This window comes from Gadus chalcogrammus, chromosome 12 (assembly GCF_026213295.1).
Source record: "Gadus chalcogrammus isolate NIFS_2021 chromosome 12, NIFS_Gcha_1.0, whole genome shotgun sequence".
NCBI classification, from domain to species: Eukaryota; Metazoa; Chordata; class Actinopteri; order Gadiformes; family Gadidae; genus Gadus; species Gadus chalcogrammus.
Genome location: NC_079423.1, coordinates 6,836,579 through 6,848,992, shown reverse-complemented (window position 1 = coordinate 6,848,992; position 12,414 = coordinate 6,836,579). Strand labels below are relative to the sequence as shown.

At 45.4% G+C, this 12,414-nt stretch overlaps 10 non-coding genes and 1 pseudogene across 10 annotated transcripts; all 11 read right to left on the bottom strand.

The window, feature by feature from the left end:
- Positions 1–2,247: 2,247 nt before the first annotated feature.
- LOC130394985 (5S ribosomal RNA) lies at positions 2,248–2,367 on the bottom strand. The gene has a single exon (XR_008898091.1). It is a non-coding gene; the product is annotated as a 5S ribosomal RNA (ribosomal RNA).
- Positions 2,368–2,896: 529 nt separating this feature from the next.
- On the bottom strand, positions 2,897–3,015 carry LOC130395251 (5S ribosomal RNA). The gene has a single exon (XR_008898329.1). It is a non-coding gene; the product is annotated as a 5S ribosomal RNA (ribosomal RNA).
- A 528-nt stretch (positions 3,016–3,543) lies between these two features.
- On the bottom strand, positions 3,544–3,662 carry LOC130395149 (5S ribosomal RNA). The gene has a single exon (XR_008898237.1). It is a non-coding gene; the product is annotated as a 5S ribosomal RNA (ribosomal RNA).
- Positions 3,663–7,202: 3,540 nt separating this feature from the next.
- Positions 7,203–7,321, bottom strand: LOC130396027 (5S ribosomal RNA; annotated as a pseudogene).
- Positions 7,322–7,841: 520 nt separating this feature from the next.
- Positions 7,842–7,960, bottom strand: LOC130399799 (5S ribosomal RNA). Its single transcript, XR_008902297.1, has one exon. It is a non-coding gene; the product is annotated as a 5S ribosomal RNA (ribosomal RNA).
- Positions 7,961–8,479: 519 nt separating this feature from the next.
- On the bottom strand, positions 8,480–8,598 carry LOC130400551 (5S ribosomal RNA). The gene has a single exon (XR_008903032.1). It is a non-coding gene; the product is annotated as a 5S ribosomal RNA (ribosomal RNA).
- Positions 8,599–9,117: 519 nt separating this feature from the next.
- On the bottom strand, positions 9,118–9,236 carry LOC130400006 (5S ribosomal RNA). Its single transcript, XR_008902494.1, has one exon. It is a non-coding gene; the product is annotated as a 5S ribosomal RNA (ribosomal RNA).
- Positions 9,237–9,755: 519 nt separating this feature from the next.
- LOC130401095 (5S ribosomal RNA) lies at positions 9,756–9,874 on the bottom strand. The gene has a single exon (XR_008903555.1). It is a non-coding gene; the product is annotated as a 5S ribosomal RNA (ribosomal RNA).
- Positions 9,875–10,394: 520 nt separating this feature from the next.
- On the bottom strand, positions 10,395–10,513 carry LOC130394198 (5S ribosomal RNA). Its single transcript, XR_008897380.1, has one exon. It is a non-coding gene; the product is annotated as a 5S ribosomal RNA (ribosomal RNA).
- A 526-nt stretch (positions 10,514–11,039) lies between these two features.
- Positions 11,040–11,158, bottom strand: LOC130400958 (5S ribosomal RNA). The gene has a single exon (XR_008903424.1). It is a non-coding gene; the product is annotated as a 5S ribosomal RNA (ribosomal RNA).
- Positions 11,159–11,690: 532 nt separating this feature from the next.
- Positions 11,691–11,810, bottom strand: LOC130395681 (5S ribosomal RNA). The gene has a single exon (XR_008898708.1). It is a non-coding gene; the product is annotated as a 5S ribosomal RNA (ribosomal RNA).
- Positions 11,811–12,414: the final 604 nt, after the last annotated feature.

Sequence of the window (12,414 nt, the reverse complement as noted above, 5' to 3'; positions counted from 1 at the left end):
ATTCCCCCATTACCATTTGCCTTCTTGAGTACTCTCTCCTGTTTGGGTTTTCGTTTCTCCATACATCAATTAATTGTTTTTCCTCCATTGTTTTCAGAAAAACCTTTCTTGAAGCATCATTTTTAAATTCCTTCCCTATTGCCATATCCAACCTTGTACTTTTTAAATTAAAATCTCCCACTATTATACAGTTTCCCACACACCATTTTCCTAAATCCAAAAGAAAAGCCTTCCTGTCTGCTTCTATATTTGGTGCATATATATTAATTATTCTGTACTCTATCTTTTTGTATTTAAATTCTATGATTATGACTCTTCCTTTTTTATCTTTGTAGATTTCTTTGAGGTTTTCTACAGTATTATTTTTTATCAGGATTGCTACCCCACATGATTTATCCGTACCATGGTTTGCATACATAATGTCTGTCCATTTCGTTTTTATATCTTTCATGATATGGTCTGTCCAGTTCGTTTCTTGCAGACATAACATGTCATTATTTTTACATTTAATTAATAGTTTTCCAAATTTGCTTTGATTCCTTAGCCCATTTGTGTTGAATGAAATCAAGCTTAACATTAAACACATAATTACGGTTTCATTCCCAACCTTCATTTTGTCCTTCTTTCCTCCCTCTTCCTCCTTTTCTCCTCAGCTTGGAGCGCAGCTTTTCTTTTCTTTGTGGTCTCCTCCGCCTTTCGTTCCTTCTGCGGTCTGCTTACACTCTCTGCCTCTGAAATATCCTCGATAATCATGAAGTCCATCGCAGTTTCCCTCTCGTCTCGGTTTCCATCTCCATGCTCCTTTACCCCAACGCTGCCGGTTCCGTCTGCTGGAGTCGTCTCGCGAGGAGCCTTCTCTCCACTCGATTCCTCTCCGGACCGGCTCTCCTCCTGCCCCACAGCTCCCAACACGTCTCCTGCTGCGACGTCACTCAGGGGATGCCGTCTTTGGTTCTGCACCATGGTCTCCGCCCTGCTCTCTGGGACGCCCCCTAGGTCTCCCTCCGTCTGCATGTCGTCCTCGTCGCTGTCCGTCTCCTCCTCCTCGCCGTCAGTGCTGTTGACCTCCTCCGCGACGTTGACCTCCTCCGCGACGCTGACATCCTCTCTCTCCGCTGCTTCTGGAACACACTCCCTTGCATAGTGTCCCTGTTTTTTACACCTGTGACATCTGAATTCTGGGCATTCTCGGAAGATGTGACCCGGTTTTATACATAATCTGCATACTTTCATCTGCCTGTCATGGATCACGCGGAAGTACTCTCCCCCCTCTAGTGTTTCGAACTTTGTTGTGTAAGGTAGCGATTTCACTGTTTCAGTGAACCGGACCTTCAAGAACCTGGTTCCATCGGCTATGTCAGTTCCTGGCCACATTCTTCTTTTAATTGGCGAGATTGCCTTAACTCCCCATTCTGCAAGTTTGGCAAGAATGACACCATCCACAATGTACGTCGGCAAGTTTAAAAAAGATACAACTAATTCGTCATTTCTAATTTCTTTTGCCACTACCGTGCTCTTCTTTATTCTAATCCCATCTAACAGTTTATCCTTCCCTTCAACATTGTCCATTGTTATTTCGTACTTTTTGGGCATTTTAAAACGGCATCCATTCACCACCCCGCACGTTTTTTTAACCTCACTTAGAAGCTCCATCATAGTCACCATCTCATCTCCAACGATCTCTACCGCCAAGGTAAGCTCCTTCTCAAATTTCTTATCTGTGCTTTGAAGAAGTTCCGAGGTACTTTTACTGTTGTCCGTGATCCTTCTCATAGTCGTTTCCTTTCCAATGTCGGCGTTCTTTGTCGGTTGCTGCGTCTTGCCGTTGTCCATGATCCTGCTCGTGGTCGGGGTCTTTCCATGGTCGGTGTTCTTGGGCGATGTCTGCTCCATGCCGTTGTCCATATTCTGTGTCGTTGTGCTTGCCGGTCCGCTGTCAGTTGCCATGAGATCCGTCCTACTCCTCTCTACTCGCTCTCTCCTCTCCATTACGTCACTCATTCAAACACACACACAAACAAAAACAAAAAAGACGTTCCCCCGAACAGCAAGCTGCTGGGGGAATAAAAAAAACTAAAACAAAAAGTAAAACACACTCACTCACTTTAAATCTAGCACAAACAAAAAAGTCCACCTGCTCTCTCCACCTGCTCTCTCTGCTCCCTGCTCACTTCCTGGTTGCACAGCTGAACGGGATCAGACGAGATCGGGCGTGTTTTTTTTTTTCTTTTTGGTGACACCCGTCACTACTTACAGCAACCTGGGCTTCTGAGGAGGTCTCCCATCCAAATACTAACCAGGCCCGACCCTGCTTAGCTTCCGAGATCAGACGAGATCGGGCGTGTTCAGGGTGGTATGGCCGTAAGCAATTAGTGCAGGCGCAAAACCAGGTTTTATACAGTAGCACATAAGGAGTGAGAAAGCTGCTGAGGCTCGACGTTACACTCTTACAAAAACAATCATTAGTTAGATATAAACGGCAGTAATTGATTCAGTAGGACTCCTTATCCATGTAAACGATCATTGTGACATCTGAATTCATTAATTATCTGAAATACACTGCGTGTGCGTGTGATGTTAAATGTTTGAACCAAGGTTAACGGTTAAAGTGTCAGAGAATGGGTGGTGATTTTTTGACGTCCTCCCATGATCTGAAGTGAGCGTGCGTGTTTGTGTTGGTGAAAGTTTAAGAAATGTACAACTGTCGGTTCAGCTCTCTGGTGCTCCCTGCTGGCAGTATCACTATACTGTCCTCATGTTTCACAAAAATAGTTTTGAGAGACGTTGTCAGTTTTTGTATGTTGCTTAAATCCTCCAAAGCGGTTGGCAGTAAACATCAGGTCACGGTACGCCACGGTAGGCCACGGAGTCAATGAGCTCGAGTTGAAAAAGAAAATGCTTACAGCACCTGGTATTCCCAGACGGTCTCCCATCCAAGTACTAACCAGGCCCGACCCTGCTTAGCTTCCGAGTTCAGACGAGATGGGCCGTGTTCAGGGTGGTATGGCCGTAAGCAATTAGTGCAGGCGCAAAACCAGGTTTTATACAGTAGCACATAAGGAGTGAGAAAGCTGCTGAGGCTCGACGTTACACTTTTACAAAAACAATCATTAGTTAGATATAAACGGCAGTAATTGATTCAGTAGGACTCCTTATCCATGTAAACGATCATTGTGACATCTGAATTCATTAATTATCTGAAATACACTGCGTGTGCGTGTGATGTTAAATGTTTGAACCAAGGTTAACGGTTAAAGTGTCAGAGAATGGGTGGTGATTTTTTGACGTCCTCCCATGATCTGAAGTGAGCGTGCGTGTTTGTGTTGGTGAAAGTTTAAGAAATGTACAACTGTCGGTTCAGCTCTCTGGTGCTCCCTGCTGGCAGTATCACTATACTGTCCTCATGTTTCACAAAATAGTTTTGAGAGACGTTGTCAGTTTTTGTATGTTGCTTAAATCCTCCAAAGCGGTTGGCAGTAAACATCAGGTCACGGTACGCCACGGTAGGCCACGGAGTCAATGAGCTTGAGTTGAAAAAGAAAAAGCTTACAGCACCTGGTATTCCCAGACGGTCTCCCATCCAAGTACTAACCAGGCCCGACCCTGCTTAGCTTCCGAGTTCAGACGAGATGGGCCGTGTTCAGGGTGGTATGGCCGTAAGCAATTAGTGCAGGCGCAAAACCAGGTTTTATACAGTAGCACATAAGGAGTGAGAAAGCTGCTGAGGCTCGACGTTACACTTTTACAAAAACAATCATTAGTTAGATATAAACGGCAGTAATTGATTCAGTAGGACTCCTTATCCATGTAAACGATCATTGTGACATCTGAATTCATTAATTATCTGAAATACACTGCGTGTGCGTGTGATGTTAAATGTTTGAACCAAGGTTAACGGTTAAAGTGTCAGAGAATGGGTGGTGATTTTTTGACGTCCTCCCATGATCTGAAGTGAGCGTGCGTGTTTGTGTTGGTGAAAGTTTAAGAAATGTACAACTGTCGGTTCAGCTCTCTGGTGCTCCCTGCTGGCAGTATCACTATACTGTCCTCATGTTTCACAAAAATAGTTTTGAGAGACGTTGTCAGTTTTTGTATGTTGCTTAAATCCTCCAAAGCGGTTGGCAGTAAACATCAGGTCACGGTACGCCACGGTAGGCCACGGAGGCAATGAGCTCGAGTTGAAAAAGAAAAAGCTTACAGCACCTGGTATTCCCAGGCGGTCTCCCATCCAAGTACTAACCAGGCCCGACCCTGCTTAGCTACCGAGATCAGACGAGATCGGGCGTGTTGTTTTTTTTTTTTTTTTTTTTTATTATCAAAAAATATAGTTTACAATTAAAATTCCGTATTTACAGTAATTTACAATCTTTTACGGTCATAACCAAACACAGTATGACACACAGAAGACATACAGACAGTTGATAATCACAAATGTACGCAACAATCATATAGAGAGGTTAACCCTAATCATACACAACAAACATTTGCGTCGGAGTGGTCTGCCAGGTCTTAACAAGCAGGAAAAACAATGCCCACACTACACACTAAATCCTAACGTCCCTGATTCCGTTACCATGACTAAAGTGCTGTTCCTAACAAAATACTTGTGAAAATCCTCCCCTTCCCATCATTCAGAACCTCCTTCACATTCCCAACCACATCCTCCTTTACAAGTATTGCCACACCACACGATCTTGCCGTCCCACAATTGACGAATAACAGTCCCCTCCATTTCTCCTTGATTTCTGGCATTTTAGCCTGTGTCCAGTTTGTTTCCTGCAGCACTAAAATATCGGATTTAAAATTGATTAACACCTCATCAAACTTCGCCATATTGTTAAGACCGTTGATGTTAATTGATGTGAGTGTGACCATTGAAATCAAAAGACACAGAGTGGGTATTACTGTTAAAATCATTTTTTTTTTTTACGTACCCCTTTCTTTTTCAAGTTCCTCTGTTCCTCATCGGAATCAACCCCTCTCCTGCGTCTGACCCTGGGCGCCCTCTCCCTACAAACACCCAACGCCTCATTCCCAGACTTATTCTCCCTCTCCCTTCCATCAGCCAGTGTGGGGGGGGGAATTATAGGCGCCATACCACGCCAATGAGACGCGTCGGCTGTATCCTCAATAGTCACAGCACAAGACCCCCAGGCTGCATCTTCCTCTACTGTAGGCCACCCGGGCGCCTGTAAAGAGAGGAGCCCCGCTTGAGAGCTCCTGCCCCCCCCCATCCCTGTGCCCCCATCTCCCCCTGATGCCGGGGCCATTGACACAACCAAATCAACTTCCAGGCTAGCCCCCGTGCCATGTCCCGCCTCGTTCCCCAACTGTCCAGACCCCCGCGGCACCTTGGCTATGCCCTCCGCTGGTGTAGGGTGCCCAGATGCCGGTAGAGAGGAAAGCTCTACTTGAGAGCTTTGCCCCCCGGGCAACCCCGTGCCCCCCACACCCGGGTCCTTCAGCTCAACCTGTAGCTGACTGTCCAAGACTGTCTCCCCGTCAGACAGCTCCCCGTGCTCCATCTCCTCTTCCGCACTCTCTTCCCCTCCACTTCCCTCACTCTCCAACGATACAGCCCTTGAGTCTGGGTAACTGAGAGGGCACCCCCTCCCACCTGCTCCTCCTTACACACACAATTTTCCTTTCTATTACCACACTCTCTGCATTTAATCACAGCCACACACTCCCTTGCATAGTGCCCCTGCTTCCCGCACTTCCGACAGAGGAAGTCAGGACAGTCCCTCACTATATGTCCAGGCTGGATGCACAATCTACACACCTTTAATTGTCTGTCATGGATGACACGGAAATATTCAGCACCCTTTTCAGTGTCAAAACGTGTGGACCAAGGCAAGGACCGTACTTCCTTGTTAAACTTCACCTTAACAAACCGTGTACCCTCACATATGGTCATCCCAGGCCACTTCCTCCTTGCAATCGGCGAAACTGCCTCCACACCCCAGTCCGCAAGCTTCTTCAGAATCTCCTCATCCGTAATGTACACTGGTAGACTCATAAAGGACACCACCATCTCATCTGCAGTCAAGTCTTTTGCGACGACGCTGGTCCCCCTTATCCTAAAACCATCCAACAATCGCCTCTTCCCGTTGGGGTGATTCATCGTTACTTCATATTGGTTCAATGAGAGGTAGCGACATCCCAAGACCAATCCACATACACTCTGCATCGCCCTTAGCATCTCAATCATCGGGATTTTCTCCTCTCCCACAAGCTCCACAGCCACAGACAACTCCCTGCTGTAGCTCGGGCCACCATCCGCAACCTTGTCCTCCTTCTCTCTTGTTGCTCTCTCCGCAGTCACCGGTCTCCCGCCTAGTACGTCCTCCGATGTCCTCTTCGCCACACAACCACCATCCGTCACCGCAGCAGGAGCCGTGTTCCGTTCCATGCCGTCCTCCATTCGAGTTTCCGAAACCGCGTGAGACATCGAAAAAAACCGAACTAAAGTATACTAATACTCCCCCAAACAGCAAGCTGTCGGGGGAATAAACGACGAGACGAAAAACTAACCAAAAAAATATCTATAAATACTTGATTTACCACCAAAAGAATCCTCGCTCCAACACCGTCCTCCTCTCACCACTCAAGCACACCAAACACTTCCTCAATGGGCGTATCACTTCCTCAATGGGCGTGTTCAGGGTGGTATGGCCGTAAGCAATTAGTGCAGGCGCAAAACCAGGTTTTATACAGTAGCACATAAGGAGTGAGAAAGCTGCTGAGGCTCGACGTTACACTCTTACAAAAACAATCATTAGTTAGATATAAACGGCAGTAATTGATTCAGTAGGACTCCTTATCCATGTAAACGATCATTGTGACATCTGAATTCATTAATTATCTGAAATACACTGCGTGTGCGTGTGATGTTAAATGTTTGAACCAAGGTTAACGGTTAAAGTGTCAGAGAATGGGTGGTGATTTTTTGACGTCCTCCCATGATCTGAAGTGAGCGTGCGTGTTTGTGTTGGTGAAAGTTTAAGAAATGTACAACTGTCGTTTCAGCTCTCTGGTGCTCCCTGCTGGCAGTATCACTATACTGTCCTCATGTTTTACAAAAATAGTTTTGAGAGACGTTGTCAGTCTTTGTATGTTGCTTAAATCCTCCAAAGCGGTTGGCAGTAAACATCAGGTCACGGTAGGCCACGGAGGCAATGAGCTCGAGTTGAAAAAGTAACAGCTTACAGCACCTGGTATTCCCAGGCGGTCTCCCATCCAAGTACTAACCAGCCCCGACCCTGCTGAGCTTCTGAGATCAGACGAGATCGGGCGTGTTCAGGATGGTATGGCCGTAATCAAATAGTGCTGGCGCAAAACCAGGTTTTATACAGTAGCACATAAGGAGTGAGAAACCTGCTGAGGCTCGACGTTACACTTATACAAAAACAATCATTAGTTAGATATAAACGGCAGTAATTGATTCAGTAGGGCTCCTTATCCATGTAAACGATCATTGTGACATCTGAATTCATTAATTATCTGAAATACACTGCGTGTGCGTGTGATGTTAAATGTTTGAACCAAGGTTAACGGTTAAAGTGTCAGAGAATGGGTGGTGATTTTTTGGACGTCCTCCCATGATCTGAAGTGAGCGTGCGTGTTTGTGTTGGTGAAAGTTTAAGAAATGTACAACTGTCGTTTCAGCTCTCTGGTGCTCCCTGCTGGCAGTATCACTATACTGTCCTCGTGTTTCACAAAAATAGTTTTGAGAGACGTTGTCAGTCTTTGTATGTTGCTTAAATCCTCCAAAGCGGTTGGCAGTAAACATCAGGTCACGGTAGGCCACGGAGGCAATGAGCTCGAGTTGAAAAAGAAGAAGCTTACAGCACCTGGTATTCCCAGGCGGTCTCCCATCCAAGTACTAACCAGGCCCGACCCTGCTTAGCTTCCGAGATCAGACGAGATCGGGCGTGTTCAGGGTGGTATAGCCGTAAGCAATTAGTGCTGGCGCAAAACCAGGTTTTATACAGTAGCACATAAGGAGTGAGAAACCTGCTGAGGCTCGACGTTACACTTATACAAAAACAATCATTAGTTAGATATAAACGGCAGTAATTGATTCAGTAGGACTCCTTATCCAAGTAAACGATCATTGTGACATCTGAATTCATTAATTATCTGAAATACACTGCGTGTGCGTGTGATGTTAAATGTTTGAACCAAGGTTAACGGTTAAAGTGTCAGAGAATGGGTGGTGATTTTTGGACGTCCTCCCATGATCTGAAGTGAGCGTGCGTGTTTGTGTTGGTGAAAGTTTAAGAAATGTACAACTGTCGTTTCAGCTCTCTGGTGCTCCCTGCTGGCAGTATCACTATACTGTCCTCGTGTTTCACAAAAATAGTTTTGAGAGACGTTGTCAGTCTTTGTATGTTGCTTAAATCCTCCAAAGCGGTTGGCAGTAAACATCATGTCACGGTAGGCCACGGAGGCAATGAGCTCGAGTTGAAAAAGAAAAAGCTTACAGCACCTGGTATTCCCAGGCGGTCTCCCATCCAAGTACTAACCAGGCCCGACCCTGCTTAGCTTCCGAGATCAGACGAGATCGGGCGTGTTCAGGGTGGTATGTCCGTAAGCAAAAAGTGCAGGCGCAAAACCAGGTTTTATACAGTAGCACATAAGGAGTGAGAAAGCTGCTGAGGCTTGACGTTACACTTTTACAAAAACAATCATTAGTTAGATATAAACGGCAGTAATTGATTCAGTAGGACTCCTTATCCATGTAAACGATCATTGTGACATCTGAATTCATTAATTATCCGAAATACACTGCGTGTGCAAGTGATGTTCAATGTTTGAAGCAAGGTTAACGGTTAAAGTGTCAGAGAATGGGTGGTGATTTTTGGACGTCCTCCCATGATCTGAAGTGAGCGTGCGTGTTTGTGTTGGTGAAAGTTTAAGAAATGTACAACTGTCGTTTCAGCTCTCTGGTGCTCCCTGCTGGCAGTATCACTATACTGTCCTCGTGTTTCACAAAAATAGTTTTGAGAGACGTTGTCAGTTTTTGTATGTTGCTTAAATCCTCCAAAGCGGTTGGCAGTAAACATCAGGTCACGGTACGCCACGGAGGCAATGAGCTTGAGTTGAAAAAGAAAAAGCTTACAGCACCTGGTATTCCCAGGCGGTCTCCCATCCAAGTACTAACCAGGCCCGACCCTGCTTAGCTTCCGAGATCAGACGAGATCGGGCGTGTTCAGGGTGGTATGGCCGTAAGAAATTAGTGCTGGCGCAAAACCAGGTTTTATACAGAAGCACATAAGGAGTGAGAAAGCTGCTGAGGCTCGACGTTACACTTTTACAAAAACAATCATTAGTTAGATATAAACGGCAGTAATTGATTCAGTAGGACTCCTTATCCAAGTAAACGATCATTGTGACATCTGAATTCATTAATTATCTGAAATACACTGCGTGTGCGTGTGATGTTAAATGTTTGAACCAAGGTTAACGGTTAAAGTGTCAGAGAATGGGTGGTGATTTTTGGACGTCCTCCCATGATCTGAAGTGAGCGTGCGTGTTTGTGTTGGTGAAAGTTTAAGAAATGTACAACTGTCGTTTCAGCTCTCTGGTGCTCTCTGCTGGCAGTATCACTATACTGTCCTCATGTTTCACAAAAATAGTTTTGAGAGACGTTGTCAGTCTTTGTATGTTGCTTAAATCCTCCAAAGCGGTTGGCAGTAAACATCAGGTCACGGTAGGCCACGGAGGCAATGAGCTCGAGTTGAAAAAGAAAAAGCTTACAGCACCTGGTATTCCCAGGCGGTCTCCCATCCAAGTACTAACCAGGCCCAACCCTGCTTAGCATCCGAGATCAGACAAGATCGGGCGTGTTCAGGGTGGTATGGCCGTAAGCAAATCGTGCTAGCGCAAAACCAGGTTTTATACAGTAGCACATAAGGAGTGAGAAACCTGCTGAGGCTCGACGTTACACTTTTACAAAAACAATCATTAGTTAGATATAAACGGCAGTAATTGATTCAGTAGGACTCCTTATCCATGTAAACGATCATTGTGACAACTGAATTTATTAATTATCTGCAATACACTGCGTGTGCGTGTGATGTTAAATGTTTGAACCAAGGTTAACGGTTAAAGGGTCAGAGAATGGGTGGTGATTTTTTGACGTCCTCCCATGATCTGAAGTGAGCGTGCGTGTTTTGTGTTGGTGAAAGTTTAAGCAATGTACAACTGTCGTTTCAGCTCTCTGGTGCTCCCTGCTGGCAGTATGACTATACTGTCCTCATGTTTCACAAAAATAGTTTTGAGAGACGTTGTCAGTCTTTGTATGTTGCTTAAATCCTCCAAAGCGGTTGGCAGTAAACATCAGGTCACGGTAGGCCACGGAGGCAATGAGCTTGAGTTGAAAAAGAAAAAGCTTACAGCACCTGGTATTCCCAGGCGGTCTCCCATCCAAGTACTAACCAGGCCCGACCCTGCTTAGCTTCCGAGATTAGACGAGATCGGGCGTGTTCAGGGTGGTATGGCCGTAAGAAATAGTGCAGGCGCAAAACCAGGTTTTATACAGAAGCACATAAGGAGTGAGAAAGCTGCTGAGGCTCGACGTTACACTTTTACAAAAACAATCATTAGTTAGATATAAACGGCAGTAATTGATTCAGTAGGACTCCTTATCCATGTAAACGATCATTGTGACATCTGAATTCATTAATTATCTGAAATACACTGCATGTGCGTGTGATGTTAAATGTTTGAACCAAGGTTAACGGTTAAGTGTCAGAGAATGGGTGGTGATTTTTTGACGTCCTCCCATGATCTGAAGTGAGCGTGCGTGTTTGTGTTGGTGAAAGTTTAAGAAATGTACAGCTTTCGGTTCAGCTCTCTGGTGCTCCCTGCTGGCAGTATCACTATACTGTCCTCATGTTTCACAAAACAGTTTTGAGAGACGTTGTCAGTTTTTGTATGTTGCTTAAATCCTCCAAAGCGGTTGGCAGTAAACATCAGGTCACGGTACGCCACGGTAGGCCACGGAGGTAATGAGCTCGAATTGAAAAAGAAAAAGCTTACAGCACCTGGTATTCCCAGGCGGTCTCCCATCCAAGTACTAACCAGGCCCGACCCTGCTTAGCTACCGAGATCAGACAAGATCGGGCGTGTTCAGGGTGGTATGGCCGTAAGCAATTAGTGCGGCGCAAAACCAGGTTTTATACAGTAGCACATAAGGAGTCAGGAGCAAGCTGCTGAGGCTTGACGTTACACTTTTACAAAAACAATCATTAGTTAGATATAACGGCTAGTAATTGATTCAGTAGGACTCCTTATCCATGTAAACGATCATTGTGACATCTGAATTCATTAATTATCTGAAATACACTGCGTGTGCGTGTGATGTTAAATGTTTGAACCAAGGTTAACGGTTAAAGTGTCAGAGAATGGGTGGTGATTTTTTGACGTCCTCCCATGATCTGAAGTGAGCGTGCGTGTTTGTGTTGGTGAAAGTTTAAGAAATGTACAACTGTCGGTTCAGCTCTCTGGTGCTCCCTGCTGGCAGTATCACTATACTGTCCTCATGTTTCACAAAAATAGTTTTGAGAGTACGTTGTCAGTTTTTGTATGTTGCTTAAATCCTCCAAAGCGGTTGGCAGTAAACATCAAGTCACGGTACGCCACGGTAGGCCACGGAGGCAACGAGCTCGAGTTGAAAAAGAAAAAGCTTACAGCACCTGGTATTCCCAGGCGGTCTCCCATCCAAGTACCAACCAGGCCCGACCCTGCTTAGCTTCCGAGATCAGACGAGATCGGGCAGTGTTCAGGGTGGTATGTCAGTAAGCAATTAGTGCGGGCGCAAAACCAGGTTTTATACAGTAGCACATAAGGAGTGAGAAAGCTGCTGAGGCTCGACGTTACACTTTTACAAAAACAATCATTAGTTAGATATAAACGGCATGTAATTGATTCAGTAGGACTCCTATCCATGTAAACGATCATTGTGACATCTGAATTCATTAATTATCCGAAATACACTGCGTGTGCAAGTGATGTTAAATGTTTGAAGCAAGGTTAACGGTTAAAGTGTCAGAGAATGGGTGGTGATTTTGACGTCCTCCCATGATCTGAAGTGAGCGTGCGTGTTTGTGTTGGTGAAAGTTTAAGAAATGTACAACTGTCGGTTCAGCTCTCTGGTGCTGACTGCTGGCAGTATCACTATACTGTCCTCATGTTTCACAAAAATAGTTTTGAGATACGTTGTCAGTTTTTGTATGTTGCTTAAATCCTCCAAAGCGGTTGGCAGTAAACATCAGGTCACGGTACGCCACGGTAGGCCACGGAGTCAATGAGCTCGAGTTGAAAAAGAAAAAGCTTACAGCACCTGGTATTCCCAGGCGGACTCCCATCCAAGTACTAACCAGGCCCGACCCTGCTTAGCTTCCGAGA